Genomic DNA, 25115 nt, shown 5'->3' on the forward strand with positions numbered 1-25115 from the left:
GTTGGTCTCCCATTGGGAAAAAAGTGGTCTAATTATGACATCATAATGCAAAAAAAGAAATAAACAAAAGCTTACGGCACCTGTGGTTCCTAGTTGGTCTCCCATACAAGTACTAACCAGGCCCGAGTCTGGATGGCTTCCGAGATCTGAAGAGATCAGGCATTTTCAGACTGGTATGGCCGTAAGGGAAATTAAGAGAATGCGATCTCGCTAATGTTGGTAGAATATCAAACTCTGGTTGCGACAAAAGACAAGACGCTTCTGGATAGGGAAAAAAGTGGTCTGATTATGACATCATAATGCAAAAAAGAAATAAACAAAAGCTTACGGCACCTGAGGTTCCTAGTTGGTCTCCCATACAAGTACTAACCAGGCCCGAGTCTGGATGGCGTCCGAGATCTGACGAGATCAGGCATTTTCAGACTGGTATGGCCGTAAGGGAAATTAAGAGAATGCGATCTCGCTAATGTTGGTAGAATATCAAACTCTGGTTGCGACAAAAGACAAGACGCTTCTGGATAGGGAAAAAAGTGGTCTGATTATGACATCATAATGCAAAAAAGAAATAAACAAAAGCTTACGGCACCTGAGGTTCCTAGTTGGTCTCCCATACAAGTACTAACCAGGCCCGAGTCTGGATGGCTTCCGAGATCTGAAGAGATCAGGCATTTTCAGACTGGTATGGCCGTAAGGGAAATTAAGAGAATGCGATCTCGCTAATGTTGGTAGAATATCAAACTCTGGTTGCGACAAAAGACAAGACGCTTCTGGATAGGGAAAAAAGTGGTCTGATTATGACATCATAATGCAAAAAAGAAATAAACAAAAGCTTACGGCACCTGAGGTTCCTAGTTGGTCTCCCATACAAGTACTAACCAGGCCCGAGTCTGGATGGCGTCCGAGATCTGACGAGATCAGGCATTTTCAGACTGGTATGGCCGTAAGGGAAATTAAGAGAATGCGATCTCGCTAATGTTGGTAGAATATCAAACTCTGGTTGCGACAAAAGACAAGACGCTTCTGGATAGGGAAAAAAGTGGTCTGATTATGACATCATAATGCAAAAAAGAAATAAACAAAAGCTTACGGCACCTGAGGTTCCTAGTTGGTCTCCCATACAAGTACTAACCAGGCCCGAGTCTGGATGGATTCCGAGATCTGCAGAGATCAGGCATTTTCAGACAGGTATGGCCGTAAGTGAAATTAAGAGAATGCGATCACGCTAATGTTGGTAGAATATCAAACTCTGGTTGCGACAAAAGACAAGACGCTTCTGGATAGGGAAAAAAGTGGTCTGATTATGACATCATAATGCAAAAAAGAAATAAACAAAAGCTTACGGCACCTGAGGTTCCTAGTTGGTCTCCCATACAAGTACTAACCAGGCCCGAGTCTGGATGACTTTCGAGATTTGACGAGATCAGGCATTTGCAGACTGGTATGGCCATAAGTGAAGTTAAGAGAATGCGATCTGGCTAATGTTGGTAGAATATCAAACTCTGGTTGCGACAAAAGACAAGACGCTTCTGGATAGGGAAAAAAGTGGTCTGATTATGACATCATAATGCAAAAAAGAAATAAACAAAAGCTTACGGCACCTGAGGTTCCTAGTTGGTCTCCCATAGGGAAAAAAGTGGTCTGATTATGACATCATAATGCAAAAAAGAAATAAACAAAAGCTTACGGCACCTGTGGTTCCTAGTTGGTCTCCCATACAAGTACTTACCAGGCCCGAGTCTGGATGGCTTCCGAGATCTGAAGAGATCAGGCATTTTCAGACTGGTATGGCCGTAAGGGAAATTAAGAGAATGCGATCTCGCTAATGTTGGTAGAATATCAAACTCTGGTTGCGACAAAAGACAAGACGCTTCTGGATAGGGAAAAAAGTGGTCTGATTATGACATCATAATGCAAAAAAGAAATAAACAAAAGCTTACGGCACCTGAGGTTCCTAGTTGGTCTCCCATTGGGAAAAAAGTGGTCTAATTATGACATCATAATGCAAAAAAGAAATAAACAAAAGCTTACGGCACCTGTGGTTCCTAGTTGGTCTCCCATACAAGTACTAACCAGGCCCGAGTCTGGATGGCTTTCGAGATCTGACAAGATCAGGCATTTTCAGACTGGTATGGCCGTAAGGGAAATTAAGAGAATGCGATCTCGCTAATGTTGGTAGAATATCAAACTCTGGTTGCGACAAAAGACAAGACGCTTCTGGATAGGGAAAAAAGTGGTCTGATTATGACATCATAATGCAAAAAAGAAATAAACAATAGCTTACGGCACCTGAGGTTCCTAGTTGGTCTCCCATACAAGTACTAACCAGGCCCGAGTCTGGATGGCGTCCGAGATCTGACGAGATCAGGCATTTTCAGACTGGTATGGCCGTAAGGGAAATTAAGAGAATGCGATCTCGCTAATGTTGGTAGAATATCAAACTCTGGTTGCGACAAAAGACAAGACGCTTCTGGATAGGGAAAAAAGTGGTCTGATTATGACATCATAATGCAAAAAAGAAATAAACAAAAGCTTACGGCACCTGAGGTTCCTAGTTGGTCTCCCATAGGGAAAAAAGTGGTCTGATTATGACATCATAATGCAAAAAAGAAATACACAAAAGCTTACGGCACCTGAGGTTCCTAGTTGGTCTCCCATACAAGTACTAACCAGGCCCGAGTCTGGATGGCTTTCGAGATCTGACAAGATCAGGCATTTTCAGACTGGTATGGCCATAAGTGAAATCAAGAGAATGCGATCTCGCTAATGTTGGTAGAATATCAAACTCTGGTTGCGACAAAAGACAAGACGCTTCTGGATAGGGAAAAAAGTGGTCTGATTATGACATCATAATGCAAAAAAGAAATAAACAAAAGCTTACGGCACCTGAGGTTCCTAGTTGGTCTCCCATACAAGTACTAACCAGGCCCGAGTCTGGATGGCTTCCGAGATCTGACGAGATCAGGCATTTTCAGACTGGTATGGCCGTAAGTGAAATTAAGAGAATGCGATCTGGCTAATGTTGGTAGAATATCAAACTCTGGTTGAGACAAAAGACAAGACGCTTCTGGATAGGGAAAAAAGTGGTCTGATTATGACATCATAATGCAAAAAAGAAATAAACAAAAGCTTACGGAACCTGAGGTTCCTAGTTGGTCTCCCATACAAGTACTAACCAGGCCTGAGTCTGGATGGCTACCGAGATCTGACGAGATCAGGCATTTTCAGACTGGTATGGACGTAAGTGAAAGTAAGAGAATGCGATCTCGCTAATGTTGGTAGAATATCAAACTCTGGTTGCGACAAAAGACAAGACGCTTCTGGATAGGGAAAAAAGTGGTCTGATTATGACATCATAATGCAAAAAAGAAATAAACAAAAGCTTACGGAACCTGAGGTTCCTAGTTGGTCTCCCATACAAGTACTAACCAGGCCCGAGTCTGGATGGCGTCCGAGATCTGACGAGATCAGGCATTTTCAGACTGGTATGGCCGTAAGGGAAATTAAGAGAATGCGATCTCGCTAATGTTGGTAGAATATCAAACTCTGGTTGCGACAAAAGACAAGACGCTTCTGGATAGGGAAAAAAGTGGTCTGATTATGACATCATAATGCAAAAAAGAAATAAACAAAAGCTTACGGCACCTGAGGTTCCTAGTTGGTCTCCCATTGGGAAAAAAGTGGTCTAATTATGACATCATAATGCAAAAAAGAAATAAACAAAAGCTTACGGCACCTGTGGTTCCTAGTTGGTCTCCCATACAAGTACTAACCAGGCCCGAGTCTGGATGGCTTCCAAGATCTGAAGAGATCAGGCATTTTCAGACTGGTATGGCCGTAAGGGAAATTAAGAGAATGCGATCTCGCTAATGTTGGTAGAATATCAAACTCTGGTTGCGACAAAAGACAAGACGCTTCTGGATAGGGAAAAAAGTGGTCTGATTATGACATCATAATGCAAAAAAGAAATAAACAAAAGCTTACGGCACCTGAGGTTCCTAGTTGGTCTCCCATACAAGTACTAACCAGGCCCGAGTCTGGATGGCGTCCGAGATCTGACGAGATCAGGCATTTTCAGACTGGTATGGCCGTAAGGGAAATTAAGAGAATGCGATCTCGCTAATGTTGGTAGAATATCAAACTCTGGTTGCGACAAAAGACAAGACGCTTCTGGATAGGGAAAAAAGTGGTCTGATTATGACATCATAATGCAAAAAATAAATAAACAAAAGCTTACGGCACCTGAGGTTCCTAGTTGGTCTCCCATAGGGAAAAAAGTGGTCTGATTATGACATCATAATGCAAAAAAGAAATACACAAAAGCTTACGGCACCTGAGGTTCCTAGTTGGTCTCCCATACAAGTACTAACCAGGCCCGAGTCTGGATGGCTTTCGAGATCTGACAAGATCAGGCATTTTCAGACTGGTATGGCCATAAGTGAAATCAAGGGAATGCGATCTCGCTAATGTTGGTAGAATATCAAACTCTGGTTGCGACAAAAGACAAGACGCTTCTGGATAGGGAAAAAAGTGGTCTGATTATGACATCATAATGCAAAAAAGAAATAAACAAAAGCTTACGGCACCTGAGGTTCCTAGTTGGTCTCCCATACAAGTACTAACCAGGCCCGAGTCTGGATGGCTTCCGAGATCTGACGAGATCAGGCATTTTCAGACTGGTATGGCCGTAAGTGAAATTAAGAGAATGCGATCTGGCTAATGTTGGTAGAATATCAAACTCTGGTTGAGACAAAAGACAAGACGCTTCTGGATAGGGAAAAAAGTGGTCTGATTATGACATCATAATGCAAAAAAGAAATAAACAAAAGCTTACGGAACCTGAGGTTCCTAGTTGGTCTCCCATACAAGTACTAACCAGGCCTGAGTCTGGATGGCTACCGAGATCTGACGAGATCAGGCATTTTCAGACTGGTATGGACGTAAGTGAAAGTAAGAGAATGCGATCTGGCTAATGTTGGTAGAATATCAAACTCTGGTTGCGACAAAAGACAAGACGCTTCTGGATAGGGAAAAAAGTGGTCTGATTATGACATCATAATGCAAAAAAGAAATAAACAAAAGCTTACGGCACCTGAGGTTCCTAGTTGGTCTCCCATACAAGTACTAACCAGGCCCGAGTCTGGATGGATTCCGAGATCTGACGAGATCAGGCATTTTCAGACAGGTATGGCCGTAAGTGAAATTAAGAGAATGCGATCACGCTAATGTTGGTAGAATATCAAACTCTGGTTGCGACAAAAGACAAGACGCTTCTGGATAGGGAAAAAAGTGGTCTGATTATGACATCATAATGCAAAAAAGAAATAAACAAAAGCTTACGGCACCTGAGGTTCCTAGTTGGTCTCCCATACAAGTACTAACCAGGCCCGAGTCTGGATGACTTTCGAGATTTGACGAGATCAGGCATTTGCAGACTGGTATGGCCATAAGTGAAGTTAAGAGAATGCGATCTGGCTAATGTTGGTAGAATATCAAACTCTGGTTGCGACAAAAGACAAGACGCTTCTGGATAGGGAAAAAAGTGGTCTGATTTTGACATCATAATGCAAAAAAGAAATAAACAAAAGCTTACGGCACCTGAGGTTCCTAGTTGGTCTCCCATTGGGAAAAAAGTGGTCTAATTATGACATCATAATGCAAAAAAGAAATAAACAAAAGCTTACGGCACCTGTGGTTCCTAGTTGGTCTCCCATACAAGTACTAACCAGGCCCGAGTCTGGATGGCTTCCGAGATCTGAAGAGATCAGGCATTTTCAGACTGGTATGGCCGTAAGGGAAATTAAGAGAATGCGATCTCGCTAATGTTGGTAGAATATCAAACTCTGGTTGCGACAAAAGACAAGACGCTTCTGGATAGGGAAAAAAGTGGTGTGATTATGACATCATAATGCAAAAAAGAAATAAACAAAAGCTTACGGCACCTGAGGTTCCTAGTTGGTCTCCCATACAAGTACTAACCAGGCCCGAGTCTGGATGGCGTCCGAGATCTGACGAGATCAGGCATTTTCAGACTGGTATGGCCGTAAGGGAAATTAAGAGAATGCGATCTCGCTAATGTTGGTAGAATATCAAACTCTGGTTGCGACAAAAGACAAGACGCTTCTGGATAGGGAAAAAAGTGGTCTGATTATGACATCATAATGCAAAAAAGAAATAAACAAAAGCTTACGGCACCTGAGGTTCCTAGTTGGTCTCCCATACAAGTACTAACCAGGCCCGAGTCTGGATGGCTTCCGAGATCTGAAGAGATCAGGCATTTTCAGACTGGTATGGCCGTAAGGGAAATTAAGAGAATGTGATCTCGCTAATGTTGGTAGAATATCAAACTCTGGTTGCGACAAAAGACAAGACGCTTCTGGATAGGGAAAAAAGTGGTCTGATTATGACATCATAATGCAAAAAAGAAATAAACAAAAGCTTACGGCACCTGAGGTTCCTAGTTGGTCTCCCATACAAGTACTAACCAGGCCCGAGTCTGGATGGCGTCCGAGATCTGACGAGATCAGGCATTTTCAGACTGGTATGGCCGTAAGGGAAATTAAGAGAATGCGATCTCGCTAATGTTGGTAGAATATCAAACTCTGGTTGCGACAAAAGACAAGACGCTTCTGGATAGGGAAAAAAGTGGTCTGATTATGACATCATAATGCAAAAAAGAAATAAACAAAAGCTTACGGCACCTGAGGTTCCTAGTTGGTCTCCCATACAAGTACTAACCAGGCCCGAGTCTGGATGGATTCCGAGATCTGACGAGATCAGGCATTTTCAGACAGGTATGGCCGTAAGTGAAATTAAGAGAATGCGATCACGCTAATGTTGGTAGAATATCAAACTCTGGTTGCGACAAAAGACAAGACGCTTCTGGATAGGGAAAAAAGTGGTCTGATTATGACATCATAATGCAAAAAAGAAATAAACAAAAGCTTACGGCACCTGAGGTTCCTAGTTGGTCTCCCATACAAGTACTAACCAGGCCCGAGTCTGGATGACTTTCGAGATTTGACGAGATCAGGCATTTGCAGACTGGTATGGCCATAAGTGAAGTTAAGAGAATGCGATCTGGCTAATGTTGGTAGAATATCAAACTCTGGTTGCGACAAAAGACAAGACGCTTCTGGATAGGGAAAAAAGTGGTCTGATTATGACATCATAATGCAAAAAAGAAATAAACAAAAGCTTACGGCACCTGAGGTTCCTAGTTGGTCTCCCATAGGGAAAAAAGTGGTCTGATTATGACATCATAATGCAAAAAAGAAATAAACAAAAGCTTACGGCACCTGTGGTTCCTAGTTGGTCTCCCATACAAGTACTTACCAGGCCCGAGTCTGGATGGCTTCCGAGATCTGAAGAGATCAGGCATTTTCAGACTGGTATGGCCGTAAGGGAAATTAAGAGAATGCGATCTCGCTAATGTTGGTAGAATATCAAACTCTGGTTGCGACAAAAGACAAGACGCTTCTGGATAGGGAAAAAAGTGGTCTGATTATGACATCATAATGCAAAAAAGAAATAAACAAAAGCTTACGGCACCTGAGGTTCCTAGTTGGTCTCCCATTGGGAAAAAAGTGGTCTAATTATGACATCATAATGCAAAAAAGAAATAAACAAAAGCTTACGGCACCTGTGGTTCCTAGTTGGTCTCCCATACAAGTACTAACCAGGCCCGAGTCTGGATGGCTTCCGAGATCTGAAGAGATCAGGCATTTTCAGACTGGTATGGCCGTAAGGGAAATTAAGAGAATGCGATCTCGCTAATGTTGGTAGAATATCAAACTCTGGTTGCGACAAAAGACAAGACGCTTCTGGATAGGGAAAAAAGTGGTCTGATTATGACATCATAATGCAAAAAAGAAATAAACAAAAGCTTACGGCACCTGAGGTTCCTAGTTGGTCTCCCATACAAGTACTAACCAGGCCCGAGTCTGGATGGCGTCCGAGATCTGACGAGATCAGGCATTTTCAGACTGGTATGGCCGTAAGGGAAATTAAGAGAATGCGATCTCGCTAATGTTGGTAGAATATCAAACTCTGGTTGCGACAAAAGACAAGACGCTTCTGGATAGGGAAAAAAGTGGTCTGATTATGACATCATAATGCAAAAAATAAATAAACAAAAGCTTACGGCACCTGAGGTTCCTAGTTGGTCTCCCATAGGGAAAAAAGTGGTCTGATTATGACATCATAATGCAAAAAAGAAATACACAAAAGCTTACGGCACCTGAGGTTCCTAGTTGGTCTCCCATACAAGTACTAACCAGGCCCGAGTCTGGATGGCTTTCGAGATCTGACAAGATCAGGCATTTTCAGACTGGTATGGCCATAAGTGAAATCAAGAGAATGCGATCTCGCTAATGTTGGTAGAATATCAAACTCTGGTTGCGACAAAAGACAAGACGCTTCTGGATAGGGAAAAAAGTGGTCTGATTATGACATCATAATGCAAAAAAGAAATAAACAAAAGCTTACGGCACCTGAGGTTCCTAGTTGGTCTCCCATACAAGTACTAACCAGGCCCGAGTCTGGATGGCTTCCGAGATCTGACGAGATCAGGCATTTTCAGACTGGTATGGCCGTAAGTGAAATTAAGAGAATGCGATCTGGCTAATGTTGGTAGAATATCAAACTCTGGTTGAGACAAAAGACAAGACGCTTCTGGATAGGGAAAAAAGTGGTCTGATTATGACATCATAATGCAAAAAAGAAATAAACAAAAGCTTACGGAACCTGAGGTTCCTAGTTGGTCTCCCATACAAGTACTAACCAGGCCTGAGTCTGGATGGCTACCGAGATCTGACGAGATCAGGCATTTTCAGACTGGTATGGACGTAAGTGAAAGTAAGAGAATGCGATCTCGCTAATGTTGGTAGAATATCAAACTCTGGTTGCGACAAAAGACAAGACGCTTCTGGATAGGGAAAAAAGTGGTCTGATTATGACATCATAATGCAAAAAAGAAATAAACAAAAGCTTACGGCACCTGAGGTTCCTAGTTGGTCTCCCATACAAGTACTAACCAGGCCCGAGTCTGGATGGATTCCGAGATCTGACGAGATCAGGCATTTTCAGACAGGTATGGCCGTAAGTGAAATTAAGAGAATGCGATCACGCTAATGTTGGTAGAATATCAAACTCTGGTTGCGACAAAAGACAAGACGCTTCTGGATAGGGAAAAAAGTGGTCTGATTATGACATCATAATGCAAAAAAGAAATAAACAAAAGCTTACGGCACCTGAGGTTCCTAGTTGGTCTCCCATACAAGTACTAACCAGGCCCGAGTCTGGATGACTTTCGAGATTTGACGAGATCAGGCATTTGCAGACTGGTATGGCCATAAGTGAAGTTAAGAGAATGCGATCTGGCTAATGTTGGTAGAATATCAAACTCTGGTTGCGACAAAAGACAAGACGCTTCTGGATAGGGAAAAAAGTGGTCTGATTATGACATCATAATGCAAAAAAGAAATAAACAAAAGCTTACGGCACCTGAGGTTCCTAGTTGGTCTCCCATAGGGAAAAAAGTGGTCTGATTATGACATCATAATGCAAAAAAGAAATAAACAAAAGCTTACGGCACCTGTGGTTCCTAGTTGGTCTCCCATACAAGTACTTACCAGGCCCGAGTCTGGATGGCTTCCGAGATCTGAAGAGATCAGGCATTTTCAGACTGGTATGGCCGTAAGGGAAATTAAGAGAATGCGATCTCGCTAATGTTGGTAGAATATCAAACTCTGGTTGCGACAAAAGACAAGACGCTTCTGGATAGGGAAAAAAGTGGTCTGATTATGACATCATAATGCAAAAAAGAAATAAACAAAAGCTTACGGCACCTGAGGTTCCTAGTTGGTCTCCCATTGGGAAAAAAGTGGTCTAATTATGACATCATAATGCAAAAAAGAAATAAACAAAAGCTTACGGCACCTGTGGTTCCTAGTTGGTCTCCCATACAAGTACTAACCAGGCCCGAGTCTGGATGGCTTCCGAGATCTGAAGAGATCAGGCATTTTCAGACTGGTATGGCCGTAAGGGAAATTAAGAGAATGCGATCTCGCTAATGTTGGTAGAATATCAAACTCTGGTTGCGACAAAAGACAAGACGCTTCTGGATAGGGAAAAAAGTGGTCTGATTATGACATCATAATGCAAAAAAGAAATAAACAAAAGCTTACGGCACCTGAGGTTCCTAGTTGGTCTCCCATACAAGTACTAACCAGGCCCGAGTCTGGATGGCGTCCGAGATCTGACGAGATCAGGCATTTTCAGACTGGTATGGCCGTAAGGGAAATTAAGAGAATGCGATCTCGCTAATGTTGGTAGAATATCAAACTCTGGTTGCGACAAAAGACAAGACGCTTCTGGATAGGGAAAAAAGTGGTCTGATTATGACATCATAATGCAAAAAAGAAATAAACAAAAGCTTACGGCACCTGAGGTTCCTAGTTGGTCTCCCATACAAGTACTAACCAGGCCCGAGTCTGGATGGCTTCCGAGATCTGAAGAGATCAGGCATTTTCAGACTGGTATGGCCGTAAGGGAAATTAAGAGAATGCGATCTCGCTAATGTTGGTAGAATATCAAACTCTGGTTGCGACAAAAGACAAGACGCTTCTGGATAGGGAAAAAAGTGGTCTGATTATGACATCATAATGCAAAAAAGAAATAAACAAAAGCTTACGGCACCTGAGGTTCCTAGTTGGTCTCCCATACAAGTACTAACCAGGCCCGAGTCTGGATGGCGTCCGAGATCTGACGAGATCAGGCATTTTCAGACTGGTATGGCCGTAAGGGAAATTAAGAGAATGCGATCTCGCTAATGTTGGTAGAATATCAAACTCTGGTTGCGACAAAAGACAAGACGCTTCTGGATAGGGAAAAAAGTGGTCTGATTATGACATCATAATGCAAAAAAGAAATAAACAAAAGCTTACGGCACCTGAGGTTCCTAGTTGGTCTCCCATACAAGTACTAACCAGGCCCGAGTCTGGATGGATTCCGAGATCTGACGAGATCAGGCATTTTCAGACAGGTATGGCCGTAAGTGAAATTAAGAGAATGCGATCACGCTAATGTTGGTAGAATATCAAACTCTGGTTGCGACAAAAGACAAGACGCTTCTGGATAGGGAAAAAAGTGGTCTGATTATGACATCATAATGCAAAAAAGAAATAAACAAAAGCTTACGGCACCTGAGGTTCCTAGTTGGTCTCCCATACAAGTACTAACCAGGCCCGAGTCTGGATGACTTTCGAGATTTGACGAGATCAGGCATTTGCAGACTGGTATGGCCATAAGTGAAGTTAAGAGAATGCGATCTGGCTAATGTTGGTAGAATATCAAACTCTGGTTGCGACAAAAGACAAGACGCTTCTGGATAGGGAAAAAAGTGGTCTGATTATGACATCATAATGCAAAAAAGAAATAAACAAAAGCTTACGGCACCTGAGGTTCCTAGTTGGTCTCCCATAGGGAAAAAAGTGGTCTGATTATGACATCATAATGCAAAAAAGAAATAAACAAAAGCTTACGGCACCTGTGGTTCCTAGTTGGTCTCCCATACAAGTACTTACCAGGCCCGAGTCTGGATGGCTTCCGAGATCTGAAGAGATCAGGCATTTTCAGACTGGTATGGCCGTAAGGGAAATTAAGAGAATGCGATCTCGCTAATGTTGGTAGAATATCAAACTCTGGTTGCGACAAAAGACAAGACGCTTCTGGATAGGGAAAAAAGTGGTCTGATTATGACATCATAATGCAAAAAAGAAATAAACAAAAGCATACGGCACCTGAGGTTCCTAATTGGTCTCCCATACAAGTACTAACCAGGCCCGAGTCTGGATGGCTTCCGAGATCTGACGAGATCAGGCATTTTCAGAATGGTATGGCCGTAAGTGAAATTAAGAGAATGCGATCTTGCTAATGTTGGTAGAATATCAAACTCTGGTTGCGACAAAAGACAAGACGCTTCTGGATAGGGAAAAAAGTGGTCTGATTATGACATCATAATGCAAAAAAGAAATAAACAAAAGCTTACGGCACCTGAGGTTCCTAGTTGGTCTCCCATAGGGAAAAAAGTGGTCTGATTATGACATCATAATGCAAAAAAGAAATACACAAAAGCTTACGGCACCTGAGGTTCCTAGTTGGTCTCCCATAGGGAAAAAAGTGGTCTGATTATGACATCATAATGCAAAAAAGAAATAAACAAAAGCATACGGCACCTGAGGTTCCTAATTGGTCTCCCATACAAGTACTAACCAGGCCGAGTCTGGATGGCTTCCGAGATCTGACGAGATCAGGCATTTTCAGAATGGTATGGCCGTAAGTGAAATTAAGAGAATGCGATCTTGCTAATGTTGGTAGAATATCAAACTCTGGTTGCGACAAAAGACAAGACGCTTCTGGATAGGGAAAAAAGTGGTCTGATTATGACATCATAATGCAAAAAAGAAATAAACAAAAGCTTACGGCACCTGAGGTTCCTAGTTGGTCTCCCATACAAGTACTAACCAGGCCCAAGTCTGGATGGCTTCCGAGATCTGATGAGATCAGGCATTTTCAGACTGGTATGGCCGTAAGTGAAATTAAGAGAATGCGATCTCGCTAATGTTGGTAGAATATCAAACTCTGGTTGCGACAAAAGACAAGACGCTTCTGGATAGGGAAAAAAGTGGTCTGATTATGACATCATAATGCAAAAAAGAAATAAACAAAAGCTTACGGCACCTGAGGTTCCTAGTTGGTCTCCCATACAAGTACTAACCAGGCCCGAGTCTGGATGGCTTCCGAGATCTGACGAGATCAGGCATTTTCAGACTGGTATGGCCGTAAGTGAAATTAAGAGAATGCGATCTCACTAATGTTGGTAGAATATCAAACTCTGGTTGCGACAAAAGACAAGATGCTTCTGGATAGGGAAAAAAGTGGTCTGATTATGACATCATAATGCAAAAAAGAAATAAACAAAAGCTTACGGCACCTGAGGTTCCTAGTTGGTCTCCCATACAAGTACTAACCAGGCCCGAGTTTGGATGGCTTCCGAGATCTGACGAGATCAGGCATTTTCAGACTGGTATGGCCATAAGTGAAATTAAGAGAATGCAATCTCGCTAATGTTGGTAGAATATCAAACTCTGGTTGCGACAAAAGACAAGACGCTTCTGGATAGGGAAAAAGTGGTCTGATTATGACATCATAATGCAAAAAAGAAATAAACAAAAGCTTACGGCACCTGAGGTTCCTAGTTGGTCTCCCATAGGGAAAAAAGTGGTCTGATTATGACATCATAATGCAAAAAAGAAATAAACAAAAGCTTACGGCACCTGAGGTTCCTAGTTGGTCTCCCATACAAGTACTAACCAGGCCCGAGTCTGGATGGCTTCCGAGATCTGGCATTTTCAGACTGGTATGGCCGTAAGTGAAATTAAGAGAATGCGATCTCGCTAATGTTGGTAGAATATCAAACTCTGGTTGCGACAAAAGACAAGACGCTTCTGGATAGGGAAAAAAGTGGTCTGATTATGACATCATAATGCAAAAAAGAAATAAACAAAAGCTTACGGCACCTGAGGTTCCTAGTTGGTCTCCCATAGGGAAAAAAGTGGTCTGATTATGACATCATAATGCAAAAAAGAAATAAACAAAAGCTTACGGCACCTGAGGTTCCTAGTTGGTCTCCCATACACGTACTAACCAGGCCCAAGTCTGGATGGCTTCCGAGATCTGACGAGATCAGGCATTTTCAGACTGGTATGGCCATGAGTTAAATTAAGCGAATGCGATCTCGCTAATGTTGGTAGAATATCAAACTCTGGTTGCGACAAAAGACAAGACGCTTCTGGATAGGGAAAAAAGTGGTCTGATTATGACATCATAATGCAAAAAAGAAATAAACAAAAGCTTACGGCACCTGAGGTTCTTAGTTGGTCTCCCATACAAGTACTAACCAGGCCCAAGTCTGGATGGCTTCTGAGATCTGATGAGATCAGGCATTTTCAGACTGGTATGGCCGTAAGTGAAATTAAGAGAATGCGATCTCGCTAATGTTGGTAGAATATCAAACTCTGGTTGCGACAAAAGACAAGACGCTTCTGGATAGGGAAAAAAGTGGTCTGATTATGACATCATAATGCAAAAAAGAAATAAACAAAAGCTTACGGCACCTGAGGTTCCTAGTTGGTCTCCCATACAAGTACTAACCAGGCCCGAGTCTGGATGGCTTCTGAGATCTGACGAGATCAGGCATTTTCAGACTGGTATGGCTGTAAGTGAAATTAAGAGAATGCGATCTCGCTAATGTTGGTAGAATATCAAACTCTGGTTGCGACAAAAGACAAGATGCTTCTGGATAGGGAAAAAAGTGGTCTGATTATGACATCATAATGCAAAAAAGAAATAAACAAAAGCTTACGGCACCTGAGGTTCCTAGTTGGTCTCCCATACAAGTACTAACCAGGCCCAAGTTTTGATGGCTTCCGAGATCTGACGAGATCAGGCATTTTCAGACTGGTATGGCCGTAAGTGAAATTAAGAGAATGCGATCTCGCTAATGTTGGTAGAATATCAAACTCTGGTTGCGACAAAAGACAAGACGCTTCTGGATAGGGAAAAAAGTGGTCTGATTATGACATCATAATGCAAAAAAGAAATAAACAAAAGCTTACGGCACCTGAGGTTCCTAGTTGGTCTCCCATACAAGTACTAACCAGGCCCGAGTCTGTATGGCTTCCGAGATCTGATGAGATCAGGCATTTTAAGACTGGTATGGCCGTAAGTGAAATTAAGAGAATGCGATCTCGCTAATGTTGGTAGAATATCAAACTCTGGTTGCGACAAAAGACAAGACGCTTCTGGATAGGGAAAAAAGTGGTCTGATTATGACATCATAATGCAAAAAAGAAATAAACAAAAGGTTACGGCACCTGAGGTTCCTAGTTGGTCTCCCATACAAGTACTAACCAGGCCAAAGTCTGGATGGCTTCCGAGATCTGATGAGATCAGGCATTTTCAGACTGGTATGGCCGTAAGTGAAATTAAGAGAATGCGATCTCGCTAATGTTGGTAGAATATCAAACTCTGGTTGCGACAAAAGACAAGACGCTTCTGGATAGGGAAAAAAGTGGTCTGATTATGACATCATAATGCAAAAAAGAAATAAACAAAAGCTTACGGCACCTGAGGTTCCTAGTTGGTCTCCCATACAAGTACTAACCAGGCCCGAGTCTGGATGGCTTCCGAGATCTGACGAGATCAGGCATTTTCAGACTGGTATGGCCGTAAGTGAAATTAAGTGAATGGGATCTCGCTAATGTTGGTAGAATATCAAACTCTGGTTGCGACAAAAGACAAGACGCTTCTGGATAGGGAAAAAAGTGGTCTGATTATGACATCATAATGCAAAAAAGAAATAAACAAAAGCTTACGGCACCTGAGGTTCCTAGTTGGTCTCCCATACAAGTACTAACCAGGCCCAAGTCTGGATGGCTTCCGAGATCTGACGAGATCAGGCATTTTCAGACTGGTATGGCCGTAAGTGAAATTAAAAGAATGCGATCTCGCTAATGTTGGTAGAATATCAAACTCTGGTTGCGACAAAAGACAAGACGCTTCTGGATAGGGAAAAAAGTGGTCTGATTATGACATCATAATGCAAAAAATTAAATAAACAAAAGCTTACGGCACCTGAGGTTCCTAGTTGGTCTCCCATACAAGTACTAACCAGACCCGAGTCTGGATGGCTTCCGAGATCAGGCATTTTCAGACTGGTATGGCCATAAGTGAAATTAAGAGAATGCGATCTCGCTAATGTTGGTAGAATATCAAACTCTGGTTGCGACAAAAGACAAGACGCTTCTGGATAGGGAAAAAGGTGGTCTGATTATGACATCATAATGCAAAAAGAAATAAACAAAAGCTTACGGCACCTGAGGTTCCTAGTTGGTCTCCCATACAAGTACTAACCAGGCCCGAGTCTGGATGGCTTCCGAGATCTGATGAGATCAGGCATTTTCAGACTGGTATGGCCATAAGTGAAATTAAGAGAATTTGATCTCGCTAATGTTGGTAGAATATCAAACTCTGGTTGCGACAAAAGACAAGACGCTTCTGGATAGGGAAAAAAGTGGTCTGATTATGACATCATAATGCAAAAAAGAAATAAACAAAAGCTTACGGCACCTGAGGTTCCTAGTTGGTCTCCCATACAAGTACTAACCAGGCCCGAGTCTGGATGGCTTCCAAGATGTGACGAGATCAGGCATTTTCAGACTGGTAAGGCCGTAAGTAAAACTAAGAAAATGCGATCTCGCTAATGTTGGTAGAATATCAAACTCTGGTTGCAACAAAAGACAAGACGCTTCTGGATAGGGAAAAAAGTGGTCTGATTATGACATCATAATGCAAAAAAGAAATAAACAAAAGCTTACGGCACCTGAGGTTCCTAGTTGGTCTCCCTAAGGGAAAAAAGTGGTCTGATTATGACATCATAATGCAAAAAAGAAATAAACAAAAGCTTACGGCACCTGAGGTTCCTAGTTGGTCTCCCATACAAGTACTATACAGGCCCAAGTCTAGATGGCTTCCGAGATCTGACGAGATCAGGCATTTTCAGACTGGTATGGCCGTAAGTGAAATTAAGAGAATGCGATCTCGCTAATGTTGGTAGAATATCAAACTCTGGTTGCGACAAAAGACAAGACGCTTCTGGATAGGGAAAAAAGTGGTCTGATTATAACATCATAATGCAAAAAATAAATAAACAAAAGCTTACGGCACCTGAGGTTCCTAGTTGGTCTCCCATACAAGTACTAACCAGGCCCGAGTCTGGATGGCTTCCGAGATCTGACGAGATCAGACATTTTCAGACTGGTATGGCCGTAAGTGAAATTAAGAGAATGCGATCTCGCTAATGTTGGTAGAATATCAAACTCTGGTTGCGACAAAAGACAAGACGCTTCTGGATAGGGAAAAAAGTGGTCTGATTATGACATCATAATGCAAAAAAGAAATAAACAAAAGCTTACGGCACCTGAGGTTCCTAGTTGGTCTCCCATACAAGTACTAACCAGGCCCGAGTCTGGATGGCTTCTGAGATCTGATGAGATCAGGCATTTTCAGACTGGTATGGCCGTAAGTGAAATTGAGAGAATGCGCTCTCGCTAATGTTGGTAGAATATCAAACTCTGGTTGCGACAAAAGACAAGACGCTTCTGGATAGGGAAAAAAGTGGTCTGATTATGACATCATAATGCAAAAAAGAAATAATTAAAAGCTTACGGCACCTGAGGTTCCTAGTTGGTCTCCCATACAAGAACTAACCAGGCCCGAGTCTGGATGGCTTCCGAGATCTGACGAAATCAGGCATTTTCAGACTGGTATGGCCGTAAGTGAAATTAAGAGAATGCGATCTCGCTAATGTTGGTAGAATATCAAACTCTGGTTGCGACAAAAGACAAGACGCTTCTGGATAGGGAAAAAAGTGGTCTGATTATGACATCATAATGCAAAAAAGAAATAAACAAAAGCTTACGGCACCTGAGGTTCCTAGTTGGTCTCCCATACAAATACTAACCAGGCCCGAGTCTGGATGGCTTCTGAGATCTGATGAGATCAGGCATTTTCAGACTGGTATGGCCGTAAGTGAAATTAAGAGAATGCGATCTCGCTAATGTTGGTAGAATATCAAACTCTGGTTGCGACAAAAGACAAGACGCTTCTGGATAGGGAATAAAGTGGTCTGATTATGACATCATAATGCAAAAAAGAAATAAACAAAAGCTTACGGCACCTGAGGTTCCTAGTTGGTCTCCCATACAAGTACTAACCAGGCCCGAGTCTGGATGGCTTCCGAGATCTGGCATTTTCAGACTGGTATGGCCGTAAGTGAAATTAAGAGAATGCGATCTCGCTAATGTTGGTAGAATATCAAACTCTGGTTGCGACAAAAGACAAGACGCTTCTGGATAGGGAAAAAAGTGGTCTGATTATGACATCATAATGCAAAAAGAAATAAACAAAAGCTTACGGCACCTGAGGTTCCTAGTTGGTCTCCCATACAAGTACTAACCAGGCCCAAGTCTGGATGGCTTCCGAGATCTGATGAGATCAGGCATTTTCAGACTGGTATGGCCGTAAGTGAAATTAAGAGAATGCGATCTCGCTAATGTTGGTAGAATATCAAACTCTGGTTGCGACAAAAGACAAGACGCTTCTGGATAGGGAAAAAAGTGGTCTGATTATGACATCATAATGCAAAAAAGAAATAAACAAAAGCTCACGGCACCTGAGGTTCCTAGTTGGTCTCCCATACAAGTACTAACCAGGCCCGAGTCTGGATGGCTTCCGAGATCTGACGAGATCAGGCATTTTCAGACTGGTATGGCCATAAGTGAAATTAAGTGAATGGGATCTCGCTAATGTTGGTAGAATATCAAACTCTGGTTGCGACAAAAGACAAGACGCTTCTGGATAGGGAAAAAAGTGGTCTGATTATGACATCATAATGCAAAAAATAAATAAACAAAAGCTTACGGCACCTGAGGTTCCTAGTTGGTCTCCCATACAAGTACTAACCAGGCCCAAGTCTGGATGGCTTCCGAGATCTGATGAGATCAGGCATTTTCAGACTGGTATGGCCGTAAGTGAAATTAAGAGAATGCGATCTCGCTAATGTTGGTAGAATATCAAACTCTGGTTGCGACAAAAGACAAGACGCTTCTGGATAGGGAAAAAAGTGGTCTGATTATGACATCATAATGCAAAAAAGAAATAAACAAAAGCTTACGGCACCTGAGGTTCCTAGTTGGTCTCCCATACAAGTACTAACCAGGCCCGAGTCTGGATGGCTTCCGAGATCTGACGAGATCAGGCATTTTCAGACTGGTATGGCCATAAGTGAAATTAAGTGAATGGGATCTCGCTAATGTTGGTAGAATATCAAACTCTGGTTGCGACAAAAGACAAGACGCTTCTGGATAGGGAAAAAAGTGGTCTGATTATGACATCATAATGCAAAAAATAAATAAACAAAAGCTTACGGCACCTGAGGTTCCTAGTTGGTCTCCCATACAAGTACTAACCAGGCCCAAGTCTGGATGGCTTCCGAGATCTGACGAGATCAGGCATTTTCAGACTGGTATGGCCGTAAGTAAAATTGACAGAATGCAATCTTGCTAATGTTGGTAGAATATCAAACTCTGGTTGCGACAAAAGACAAGATGCTTCTGAATAGGGAAAAAAGTGGTCTGATTATGACATCATAATGCAAAAAAGAAATAAACAAAAGCTTACGGCATCTGAGGTTCCTAGTTGGTCTCCCATACAAGTACTAACCAGGCCCGAGTTTGGATGGCTTCCGAGATCTGACGAGATCAGGCATTTTCAGACTGGTATGGCCGTAAGTGAAATTAAAAGAATGCGATCTCGCTAATGTTGGTAGAATATCAAACTCTGGTTGCGACAAAAGACAAGACGCTTCTGGATAGGGAAAAAAGTGGTCTGATTATGACATCATAATGCAAAAAATTAAATAAACAAAAGCTTACGGCACCTGAGGTTCCTAGTTGGTCTCCCATACAAGTACTAACCAGACCCGAGTCTGGATGGCTTCCGAGATCAGGCATTTTCAGACTGGTATGGCCATAAGTGAAATTAAGAGAATGCGATCTCGCTAATGTTGGTAGAATATCAAACTCTGGTTGCGACAAAAGACAAGACGCTTCTGGATAGGGAAAAAAGTGGTCTGATTATGACATCATAATGCAAAAAAGAAATAAACAAAAGCTTACGGCACCTGAGGTTCCTAGTTGGTCTCCCATACAAGTTCTAACCAGGCCCGAGTCTGGATGGCTTCCAAGATCTGACGAGATCAGGCATTTTCAGACTGGTATGGCCGTAAGTAAAATTAAGAGAATGCGATCTCGCTAATGTTGGTAGAATATCAAACTCTGGTTGCAACAAAAGACAAGACGCTTCTGGATAGGGAAAAAAGTGGTCTGATTATGACATCATAATGCAAAAAAGAAATAAACAAAAGCTTACGGCACCTGAGGTTCCTAGTTGGTCTCCCTAAGGGAAAAAAGTGGTCTGATTATGACATCATAATGCAAAAAAGAAATAAACAAAAGCTTACGGCACCTGAGGTTCCTAGTTGGTCTCCCATACAAGTACTATACAGGCCCAAGTCTGGATGGCTTCCGAGATCTGACGAGATCAGGCATTTTCAGACTGGTATGGCCGTAAGTGAAATTAAGAGAATGCGATCTCGCTAATGTTGGTAGAATATCAAACTCTGGTTGCGACAAAAGACAAGACGCTTCTGGATAGGGAAAAAAGTGGTCTGATTATAACATCATAATGCAAAAAATAAATAAACAAAAGCTTACGGCACCTGAGGTTCCTAGTTGGTCTCCCATACAAGTACTAACCAGGCCCGAGTCTGGATGGCTTCCGAGATCTGACGAGATCAGACATTTTCAGACTGGTATGGCCGTAAGTGAAATTAAGAGAATGCGATCTCGCTAATGTTGGTAGAATATCAAACTCTGGTTGCGACAAAAGACAAGACGCTTCTGGATAGGGAAAAAAGTGGTCTGATTATGACATCATAATGCAAAAAAGAAATAAACAAAAGCTTACGGCACCTGAGGTTCCTAGTTGGTCTCCCATACAAGTACTAACCAGGCCCGAGTCTGGATGGGTTCTGAGATCTGATGAGATCAGGCATTTTCAGACTGGTATGGCCGTAAGTGAAATTGAGAGAATGCGCTCTCGCTAATGTTGGTAGAATATCAAACTCTGGTTGCGACAAAAGACAAGACGCTTCTGGATAGGGAAAAAAGTGGTCTGATTATGACATCATAATGCAAAAAAGAAATAATTAAAAGCTTACGGCACCTGAGGTTCCTAGTTGGTCTCCCATACAAGAACTAACCAGGCCCGAGTCTGGATGGCTTCCGAGATCTGACGAGATCAGGCATTTTCAGACTGGTATGGCCGTAAGTGAAATTAAGAGAATGCGATCTCGCTAATGTTGGTAGAATATCAAACTCTGGTTGCGACAAAAGACAAGACGCTTCTGGATAGGGAAAAAAGTGGTCTGATTATGACATCATAATGCAAAAAAGAAATAAACAAAAGCTTACGGCACCTGAGGTTCCTAGTTGGTCTCCCATACAAGTACTAACCAGGCCCGAGTCTGGATGGCTTCCGAGATCAGGCATTTTCAGACTGGTATGGCCGTAAGTGAAATTAAGAGAATGCGATCTCGCTAATGTTGGTAGAATATCAAACTCTGGTTGCGACAAAAGACAAGACGCTTCTGGATAGGGAAAAAAGTGGTCTGATTATGACATCATAATGCAAAAAAGAAATAAACAAAAGCTTACGGCACCTGAGGTTCCTAGTTGGTCTCCCATACAAATACTAACCAGGCCCGAGTCTGGATGGCTTCTGAGATCTGATGAGATCAGGCATTTTCAGACTGGTATGGCCATAAGTGAAATTAAGAGAATGCGATCTCGCTAATGTTGGTAGAATATCAAACTCTGGTTGCGACAAAAGACAAGACGCTTCTGGATAGGGAATAAAGTGGTCTGATTATGACATCATAATGCAAAAAAGAAATAAACAAAAGCTTACGGCACCTGAGGTTCCTAGTTGGTCTCCCATACAAGTACTAACCAGGCCCGAGTCTGGATGGCTTCCGAGATCTGGCATTTTCAGACTGGTATGGCCGTAAGTGAAATTAAGAGAATGCGATCTCGCTAATGTTGGTAGAATATCAAACTCTGGTTGCGACAAAAGACAAGACGCTTCTGGATAGGGAAAAAAGTGGTCTGATTATGACATCATAATGCAAAAAGAAATAAACAAAAGCTTACGGCACCTGAGGTTCCTAGTTGGTCTCCCATACAAGTACTAACCAGGCCCAAGTCTGGATGGCTTCCGAGATCTGATGAGATCAGGCATTTTCAGACTGGTATGGCCGTAAGTGAAATTAAGAGAATGCGATCTCGCTAATGTTGGTAGAATATCAAACTCTGGTTGCGACAAAAGACAAGACGCTTCTGGATAGGGAAAAAAGTGGTCTGATTATGACATCATAATGCAAAAAAGAAATAAACAAAAGCTCACGGCACCTGAGGTTCCTAGTTGGTCTCCCATACAAGTACTAACCAGGCCCGAGTCTGGATGGCTTCCGAGATCTGACGAGATCAGGCATTTTCAGACTGGTATGGCCATAAGTGAAATTAAGTGAATGGGATCTCGCTAATGTTGGTAGAATATCAAACTCTGGTTGCGACAAAAGACAAGACGCTTCTGGATAGGGAAAAAAGTGGTCTGATTATGACATCATAATGCAAAAAATAAATAAACAAAAGCTTACGGCACCTGAGGTTCCTAGTTGGTCTCCCATACAAGTACTAACCAGGCCCAAGTCTGGATGGCTTCCGAGATCTGATGAGATCAGGCATTTTCAGACTGGTATGGCCGTAAGTGAAATTAAGAGAATGCGATCTCGCTAATGTTGGTAGAATATCAAACTCTGGTTGCGACAAAAGACAAGACGCTTCTGGATAGGGAAAAAAGTGGTCTGATTATGACATCATAATGCAAAAAAGAAATAAACAAAAGCTTACGGCACCTGAGGTTCCTAGTTGGTCTCCCATACAAGTACTAACCAGGCCCGAGTCTGGATGGCTTCCGAGATCTGACGAGATCAGGCATTTTCAGACTGGTATGGCCATAAGTGAAATTAAGTGAATGGGATCTCGCTAATGTTGGTAGAATATCAAACTCTGGTTGCGACAAAAGACAAGACGCTTCTGGATAGGGAAAAAAGTGGTCTGATTATGACATCATAATGCAAAAAATAAATAAACAAAAGCTTACGGCACCTGAGGTTCCTAGTTGGTCTCCCATACAAGTACTAACCAGGCCCAAGTCTGGATGGCTTCCGAGATCTGACGAGATCAGGCATTTTCAGACTGGTATGGCCGTAAGTAAAATTGACAGAATGCAATCTTGCTAATGTTGGTAGAATATCAAACTCTGGTTGCGACAAAAGACAAGATGCTTCTGAATAGGGAAAAAAGTGGTCTGATTATGACATCATAATGCAAAAAAGAAATAAACAAAAGCTTACGGCATCTGAGGTTCCTAGTTGGTCTCCCATACAAGTACTAACCAGGCCCGAGTTTGGATGGCTTCCGAGATCTGACGAGATCAGGCATTTTCAGACTGGTATGGCCGTAAGTGAAATTAAAAGAATGCGATCTCGCTAATGTTGGTAGAATATCAAACTCTGGTTGCGACAAAAGACAAGACGCTTCTGGATAGGGAAAAAAGTGGTCTGATTATGACATCATAATGCAAAAAATTAAATAAACAAAAGCTTACGGCACCTGAGGTTCCTAGTTGGTCTCCCATACAAGTACTAACCAGACCCGAGTCTGGATGGCTTCCGAGATCAGGCATTTTCAGACTGGTATGGCCATAAGTGAAATTAAGAGAATGCGATCTCGCTAATGTTGGTAGAATATCAAACTCTGGTTGCGACAAAAGACAAGACGCTTCTGGATAGGGAAAAAAGTGGTCTGATTATGACATCATAATGCAAAAAAGAAATAAACAAAAGCTTACGGCACCTGAGGTTCCTAGTTGGTCTCCCATACAAGTTCTAACCAGGCCCGAGTCTGGATGGCTTCCAAGATCTGACGAGATCAGGCATTTTCAGACTGGTATGGCCGTAAGTAAAATTAAGAGAATGCGATCTCGCTAATGTTGGTAGAATATCAAACTCTGGTTGCAACAAAAGACAAGACGCTTCTGGATAGGGAAAAAAGTGGTCTGATTATGACATCATAATGCAAAAAAGAAATAAACAAAAGCTTACGGCACCTGAGGTTCCTAGTTGGTCTCCCTAAGGGAAAAAAGTGGTCTGATTATGACATCATAATGCAAAAAAGAAATAAACAAAAGCTTACGGCACCTGAGGTTCCTAGTTGGTCTCCCATACAAGTACTATACAGGCCCAAGTCTGGATGGCTTCCGAGATCTGACGAGATCAGGCATTTTCAGACTGGTATGGCCGTAAGTGAAATTAAGAGAATGCGGTCTCGCTAATGTTGGTAGAATATCAAACTCTGGTTGCGACAAAAGACAAGACGCTTCTGGATAGGGAAAAAAGTGGTCTGATTATAACATCATAATGCAAAAAATAAATAAACAAAAGCTTACGGCACCTGAGGTTCCTAGTTGGTCTCCCATACAAGTACTAACCAGGCCCGAGTCTGGATAGCTTCCGAGATCTGACGAGATCAGACATTTTCAGACTGGTATGGCCGTAAGTGAAATTAAGAGAATGCGATCTCGCTAATGTTGGTAGAATATCAAACTCTGGTTGCGACAAAAGACAAGACGCTTCTGGATAGGGAAAAAAGTGGTCTGATTATGACATCATAATGCAAAAAAGAAATAAACAAAAGCTTACGGCACCTGAGGTTCCTAGTTGGTCTCCCATACAAGTACTAACCAGGCCCGAGTCTGGATGGCTTCTGAGATCTGATGAGATCAGGCATTTTCAGACTGGTATGGCCGTAAGTGAAATTGAGAGAATGCGCTCTCGCTAATGTTGGTAGAATATCAAACTCTGGTTGCGACAAAAGACAAGACGCTTCTGGATAGGGAAAAAAGTGGTCTGATTATGACATCATAATGCAAAAAAGAAATAATTAAAAGCTTACGGCACCTGAGGTTCCTAGTTGGTCTCCCATACAAGAACTAACCAGGCCCGAGTCTGGATGGCTTCCGAGATCTGACGAGATCAGGCATTTTCAGACTGGTATGGCCGTAAGTGAAATTAAGAGAATGCGATCTCGCTAATGTTGGTAGAATATCAAACTCTGGTTGCGACAAAAGACAAGACGCTTCTGGATAGGGAAAAAAGTGGTCTGATTATGACATCATAATGCAAAAAAGAAATAAACAAAAGCTTACGGCACCTGAGGTTCCTAGTTGGTCTCCCATACAAGTACTAACCAGGCCCGAGTCTGGATGGCTTCCGAGATCAGGCATTTTCAGACTGGTATGGCCGTAAGTGAAAT

The 25115-nt window shown here is 42.2% G+C and overlaps 86 pseudogenes; all 86 read right to left on the minus strand.

Annotated features, from left to right (window-relative positions):
• Positions 1-68: 68 nt before the first annotated feature.
• LOC134596299 (5S ribosomal RNA) lies at positions 69-187 on the minus strand (annotated as a pseudogene).
• A 134-nt stretch (positions 188-321) lies between these two features.
• LOC134596402 (5S ribosomal RNA) lies at positions 322-440 on the minus strand (annotated as a pseudogene).
• A 134-nt stretch (positions 441-574) lies between these two features.
• LOC134595505 (5S ribosomal RNA) lies at positions 575-693 on the minus strand (annotated as a pseudogene).
• A 134-nt stretch (positions 694-827) lies between these two features.
• On the minus strand, positions 828-946 carry LOC134596403 (5S ribosomal RNA; annotated as a pseudogene).
• Positions 947-1080: 134 nt separating this feature from the next.
• Positions 1081-1199, minus strand: LOC134588193 (5S ribosomal RNA; annotated as a pseudogene).
• A 134-nt stretch (positions 1200-1333) lies between these two features.
• Positions 1334-1452, minus strand: LOC134588277 (5S ribosomal RNA; annotated as a pseudogene).
• Positions 1453-1677: 225 nt separating this feature from the next.
• On the minus strand, positions 1678-1796 carry LOC134597065 (5S ribosomal RNA; annotated as a pseudogene).
• A 225-nt stretch (positions 1797-2021) lies between these two features.
• Positions 2022-2140, minus strand: LOC134588115 (5S ribosomal RNA; annotated as a pseudogene).
• A 134-nt stretch (positions 2141-2274) lies between these two features.
• On the minus strand, positions 2275-2393 carry LOC134596404 (5S ribosomal RNA; annotated as a pseudogene).
• A 225-nt stretch (positions 2394-2618) lies between these two features.
• On the minus strand, positions 2619-2737 carry LOC134587885 (5S ribosomal RNA; annotated as a pseudogene).
• Positions 2738-2871: 134 nt separating this feature from the next.
• On the minus strand, positions 2872-2990 carry LOC134593958 (5S ribosomal RNA; annotated as a pseudogene).
• A 134-nt stretch (positions 2991-3124) lies between these two features.
• LOC134589192 (5S ribosomal RNA) lies at positions 3125-3243 on the minus strand (annotated as a pseudogene).
• A 134-nt stretch (positions 3244-3377) lies between these two features.
• LOC134587970 (5S ribosomal RNA) lies at positions 3378-3496 on the minus strand (annotated as a pseudogene).
• Positions 3497-3721: 225 nt separating this feature from the next.
• LOC134598089 (5S ribosomal RNA) lies at positions 3722-3840 on the minus strand (annotated as a pseudogene).
• A 134-nt stretch (positions 3841-3974) lies between these two features.
• Positions 3975-4093, minus strand: LOC134596405 (5S ribosomal RNA; annotated as a pseudogene).
• Positions 4094-4318: 225 nt separating this feature from the next.
• Positions 4319-4437, minus strand: LOC134587886 (5S ribosomal RNA; annotated as a pseudogene).
• Positions 4438-4571: 134 nt separating this feature from the next.
• Positions 4572-4690, minus strand: LOC134593959 (5S ribosomal RNA; annotated as a pseudogene).
• Positions 4691-4824: 134 nt separating this feature from the next.
• LOC134589193 (5S ribosomal RNA) lies at positions 4825-4943 on the minus strand (annotated as a pseudogene).
• Positions 4944-5077: 134 nt separating this feature from the next.
• Positions 5078-5196, minus strand: LOC134595845 (5S ribosomal RNA; annotated as a pseudogene).
• Positions 5197-5330: 134 nt separating this feature from the next.
• LOC134588278 (5S ribosomal RNA) lies at positions 5331-5449 on the minus strand (annotated as a pseudogene).
• Positions 5450-5674: 225 nt separating this feature from the next.
• On the minus strand, positions 5675-5793 carry LOC134596300 (5S ribosomal RNA; annotated as a pseudogene).
• Positions 5794-5927: 134 nt separating this feature from the next.
• Positions 5928-6046, minus strand: LOC134596406 (5S ribosomal RNA; annotated as a pseudogene).
• Positions 6047-6180: 134 nt separating this feature from the next.
• LOC134595506 (5S ribosomal RNA) lies at positions 6181-6299 on the minus strand (annotated as a pseudogene).
• Positions 6300-6433: 134 nt separating this feature from the next.
• Positions 6434-6552, minus strand: LOC134596407 (5S ribosomal RNA; annotated as a pseudogene).
• Positions 6553-6686: 134 nt separating this feature from the next.
• Positions 6687-6805, minus strand: LOC134595846 (5S ribosomal RNA; annotated as a pseudogene).
• Positions 6806-6939: 134 nt separating this feature from the next.
• Positions 6940-7058, minus strand: LOC134588280 (5S ribosomal RNA; annotated as a pseudogene).
• Positions 7059-7283: 225 nt separating this feature from the next.
• Positions 7284-7402, minus strand: LOC134597066 (5S ribosomal RNA; annotated as a pseudogene).
• Positions 7403-7627: 225 nt separating this feature from the next.
• LOC134596301 (5S ribosomal RNA) lies at positions 7628-7746 on the minus strand (annotated as a pseudogene).
• Positions 7747-7880: 134 nt separating this feature from the next.
• Positions 7881-7999, minus strand: LOC134596408 (5S ribosomal RNA; annotated as a pseudogene).
• A 225-nt stretch (positions 8000-8224) lies between these two features.
• On the minus strand, positions 8225-8343 carry LOC134587887 (5S ribosomal RNA; annotated as a pseudogene).
• Positions 8344-8477: 134 nt separating this feature from the next.
• LOC134593960 (5S ribosomal RNA) lies at positions 8478-8596 on the minus strand (annotated as a pseudogene).
• Positions 8597-8730: 134 nt separating this feature from the next.
• On the minus strand, positions 8731-8849 carry LOC134589194 (5S ribosomal RNA; annotated as a pseudogene).
• Positions 8850-8983: 134 nt separating this feature from the next.
• Positions 8984-9102, minus strand: LOC134595848 (5S ribosomal RNA; annotated as a pseudogene).
• A 134-nt stretch (positions 9103-9236) lies between these two features.
• Positions 9237-9355, minus strand: LOC134588281 (5S ribosomal RNA; annotated as a pseudogene).
• A 225-nt stretch (positions 9356-9580) lies between these two features.
• LOC134597067 (5S ribosomal RNA) lies at positions 9581-9699 on the minus strand (annotated as a pseudogene).
• Positions 9700-9924: 225 nt separating this feature from the next.
• LOC134596302 (5S ribosomal RNA) lies at positions 9925-10043 on the minus strand (annotated as a pseudogene).
• Positions 10044-10177: 134 nt separating this feature from the next.
• LOC134596409 (5S ribosomal RNA) lies at positions 10178-10296 on the minus strand (annotated as a pseudogene).
• Positions 10297-10430: 134 nt separating this feature from the next.
• LOC134595507 (5S ribosomal RNA) lies at positions 10431-10549 on the minus strand (annotated as a pseudogene).
• Positions 10550-10683: 134 nt separating this feature from the next.
• Positions 10684-10802, minus strand: LOC134596410 (5S ribosomal RNA; annotated as a pseudogene).
• Positions 10803-10936: 134 nt separating this feature from the next.
• On the minus strand, positions 10937-11055 carry LOC134595849 (5S ribosomal RNA; annotated as a pseudogene).
• Positions 11056-11189: 134 nt separating this feature from the next.
• Positions 11190-11308, minus strand: LOC134588282 (5S ribosomal RNA; annotated as a pseudogene).
• Positions 11309-11533: 225 nt separating this feature from the next.
• Positions 11534-11652, minus strand: LOC134597068 (5S ribosomal RNA; annotated as a pseudogene).
• Positions 11653-11786: 134 nt separating this feature from the next.
• On the minus strand, positions 11787-11905 carry LOC134588069 (5S ribosomal RNA; annotated as a pseudogene).
• A 568-nt stretch (positions 11906-12473) lies between these two features.
• On the minus strand, positions 12474-12592 carry LOC134594200 (5S ribosomal RNA; annotated as a pseudogene).
• A 134-nt stretch (positions 12593-12726) lies between these two features.
• LOC134593961 (5S ribosomal RNA) lies at positions 12727-12845 on the minus strand (annotated as a pseudogene).
• A 134-nt stretch (positions 12846-12979) lies between these two features.
• Positions 12980-13098, minus strand: LOC134597118 (5S ribosomal RNA; annotated as a pseudogene).
• A 558-nt stretch (positions 13099-13656) lies between these two features.
• Positions 13657-13775, minus strand: LOC134587682 (5S ribosomal RNA; annotated as a pseudogene).
• A 134-nt stretch (positions 13776-13909) lies between these two features.
• LOC134598385 (5S ribosomal RNA) lies at positions 13910-14028 on the minus strand (annotated as a pseudogene).
• A 134-nt stretch (positions 14029-14162) lies between these two features.
• On the minus strand, positions 14163-14281 carry LOC134595404 (5S ribosomal RNA; annotated as a pseudogene).
• Positions 14282-14415: 134 nt separating this feature from the next.
• LOC134597972 (5S ribosomal RNA) lies at positions 14416-14534 on the minus strand (annotated as a pseudogene).
• A 134-nt stretch (positions 14535-14668) lies between these two features.
• LOC134588326 (5S ribosomal RNA) lies at positions 14669-14787 on the minus strand (annotated as a pseudogene).
• A 134-nt stretch (positions 14788-14921) lies between these two features.
• On the minus strand, positions 14922-15040 carry LOC134598193 (5S ribosomal RNA; annotated as a pseudogene).
• A 134-nt stretch (positions 15041-15174) lies between these two features.
• On the minus strand, positions 15175-15293 carry LOC134593962 (5S ribosomal RNA; annotated as a pseudogene).
• Positions 15294-15427: 134 nt separating this feature from the next.
• On the minus strand, positions 15428-15546 carry LOC134587785 (5S ribosomal RNA; annotated as a pseudogene).
• Positions 15547-15923: 377 nt separating this feature from the next.
• LOC134594256 (5S ribosomal RNA) lies at positions 15924-16042 on the minus strand (annotated as a pseudogene).
• Positions 16043-16176: 134 nt separating this feature from the next.
• LOC134589106 (5S ribosomal RNA) lies at positions 16177-16295 on the minus strand (annotated as a pseudogene).
• A 225-nt stretch (positions 16296-16520) lies between these two features.
• On the minus strand, positions 16521-16639 carry LOC134595594 (5S ribosomal RNA; annotated as a pseudogene).
• A 134-nt stretch (positions 16640-16773) lies between these two features.
• On the minus strand, positions 16774-16892 carry LOC134595967 (5S ribosomal RNA; annotated as a pseudogene).
• Positions 16893-17026: 134 nt separating this feature from the next.
• On the minus strand, positions 17027-17145 carry LOC134588308 (5S ribosomal RNA; annotated as a pseudogene).
• A 134-nt stretch (positions 17146-17279) lies between these two features.
• On the minus strand, positions 17280-17398 carry LOC134598127 (5S ribosomal RNA; annotated as a pseudogene).
• A 134-nt stretch (positions 17399-17532) lies between these two features.
• Positions 17533-17651, minus strand: LOC134594169 (5S ribosomal RNA; annotated as a pseudogene).
• Positions 17652-18027: 376 nt separating this feature from the next.
• Positions 18028-18146, minus strand: LOC134594212 (5S ribosomal RNA; annotated as a pseudogene).
• A 134-nt stretch (positions 18147-18280) lies between these two features.
• LOC134596090 (5S ribosomal RNA) lies at positions 18281-18399 on the minus strand (annotated as a pseudogene).
• A 134-nt stretch (positions 18400-18533) lies between these two features.
• Positions 18534-18652, minus strand: LOC134594224 (5S ribosomal RNA; annotated as a pseudogene).
• Positions 18653-18786: 134 nt separating this feature from the next.
• On the minus strand, positions 18787-18905 carry LOC134594888 (5S ribosomal RNA; annotated as a pseudogene).
• Positions 18906-19039: 134 nt separating this feature from the next.
• On the minus strand, positions 19040-19158 carry LOC134587796 (5S ribosomal RNA; annotated as a pseudogene).
• Positions 19159-19292: 134 nt separating this feature from the next.
• On the minus strand, positions 19293-19411 carry LOC134587919 (5S ribosomal RNA; annotated as a pseudogene).
• Positions 19412-19789: 378 nt separating this feature from the next.
• Positions 19790-19908, minus strand: LOC134588467 (5S ribosomal RNA; annotated as a pseudogene).
• Positions 19909-20133: 225 nt separating this feature from the next.
• Positions 20134-20252, minus strand: LOC134594217 (5S ribosomal RNA; annotated as a pseudogene).
• A 134-nt stretch (positions 20253-20386) lies between these two features.
• On the minus strand, positions 20387-20505 carry LOC134595968 (5S ribosomal RNA; annotated as a pseudogene).
• A 134-nt stretch (positions 20506-20639) lies between these two features.
• Positions 20640-20758, minus strand: LOC134594198 (5S ribosomal RNA; annotated as a pseudogene).
• Positions 20759-20892: 134 nt separating this feature from the next.
• LOC134596710 (5S ribosomal RNA) lies at positions 20893-21011 on the minus strand (annotated as a pseudogene).
• A 134-nt stretch (positions 21012-21145) lies between these two features.
• Positions 21146-21254, minus strand: LOC134589312 (5S ribosomal RNA; annotated as a pseudogene).
• Positions 21255-21388: 134 nt separating this feature from the next.
• Positions 21389-21507, minus strand: LOC134594930 (5S ribosomal RNA; annotated as a pseudogene).
• A 376-nt stretch (positions 21508-21883) lies between these two features.
• On the minus strand, positions 21884-22002 carry LOC134594235 (5S ribosomal RNA; annotated as a pseudogene).
• Positions 22003-22136: 134 nt separating this feature from the next.
• LOC134596093 (5S ribosomal RNA) lies at positions 22137-22255 on the minus strand (annotated as a pseudogene).
• A 134-nt stretch (positions 22256-22389) lies between these two features.
• LOC134594247 (5S ribosomal RNA) lies at positions 22390-22508 on the minus strand (annotated as a pseudogene).
• A 134-nt stretch (positions 22509-22642) lies between these two features.
• On the minus strand, positions 22643-22761 carry LOC134594889 (5S ribosomal RNA; annotated as a pseudogene).
• Positions 22762-22895: 134 nt separating this feature from the next.
• On the minus strand, positions 22896-23014 carry LOC134587809 (5S ribosomal RNA; annotated as a pseudogene).
• A 134-nt stretch (positions 23015-23148) lies between these two features.
• LOC134587920 (5S ribosomal RNA) lies at positions 23149-23267 on the minus strand (annotated as a pseudogene).
• A 378-nt stretch (positions 23268-23645) lies between these two features.
• Positions 23646-23764, minus strand: LOC134588468 (5S ribosomal RNA; annotated as a pseudogene).
• A 225-nt stretch (positions 23765-23989) lies between these two features.
• Positions 23990-24108, minus strand: LOC134594218 (5S ribosomal RNA; annotated as a pseudogene).
• Positions 24109-24242: 134 nt separating this feature from the next.
• Positions 24243-24361, minus strand: LOC134594510 (5S ribosomal RNA; annotated as a pseudogene).
• A 134-nt stretch (positions 24362-24495) lies between these two features.
• LOC134588424 (5S ribosomal RNA) lies at positions 24496-24614 on the minus strand (annotated as a pseudogene).
• A 134-nt stretch (positions 24615-24748) lies between these two features.
• Positions 24749-24867, minus strand: LOC134596711 (5S ribosomal RNA; annotated as a pseudogene).
• A 134-nt stretch (positions 24868-25001) lies between these two features.
• On the minus strand, positions 25002-25110 carry LOC134589313 (5S ribosomal RNA; annotated as a pseudogene).
• Between the last annotated feature and the right edge of the window lie 5 nt (positions 25111-25115).

Source organism: Pelobates fuscus, chromosome 2, assembly GCF_036172605.1.
Source record: "Pelobates fuscus isolate aPelFus1 chromosome 2, aPelFus1.pri, whole genome shotgun sequence".
Classification (NCBI taxonomy): Eukaryota; Metazoa; Chordata; class Amphibia; order Anura; family Pelobatidae; genus Pelobates; species Pelobates fuscus.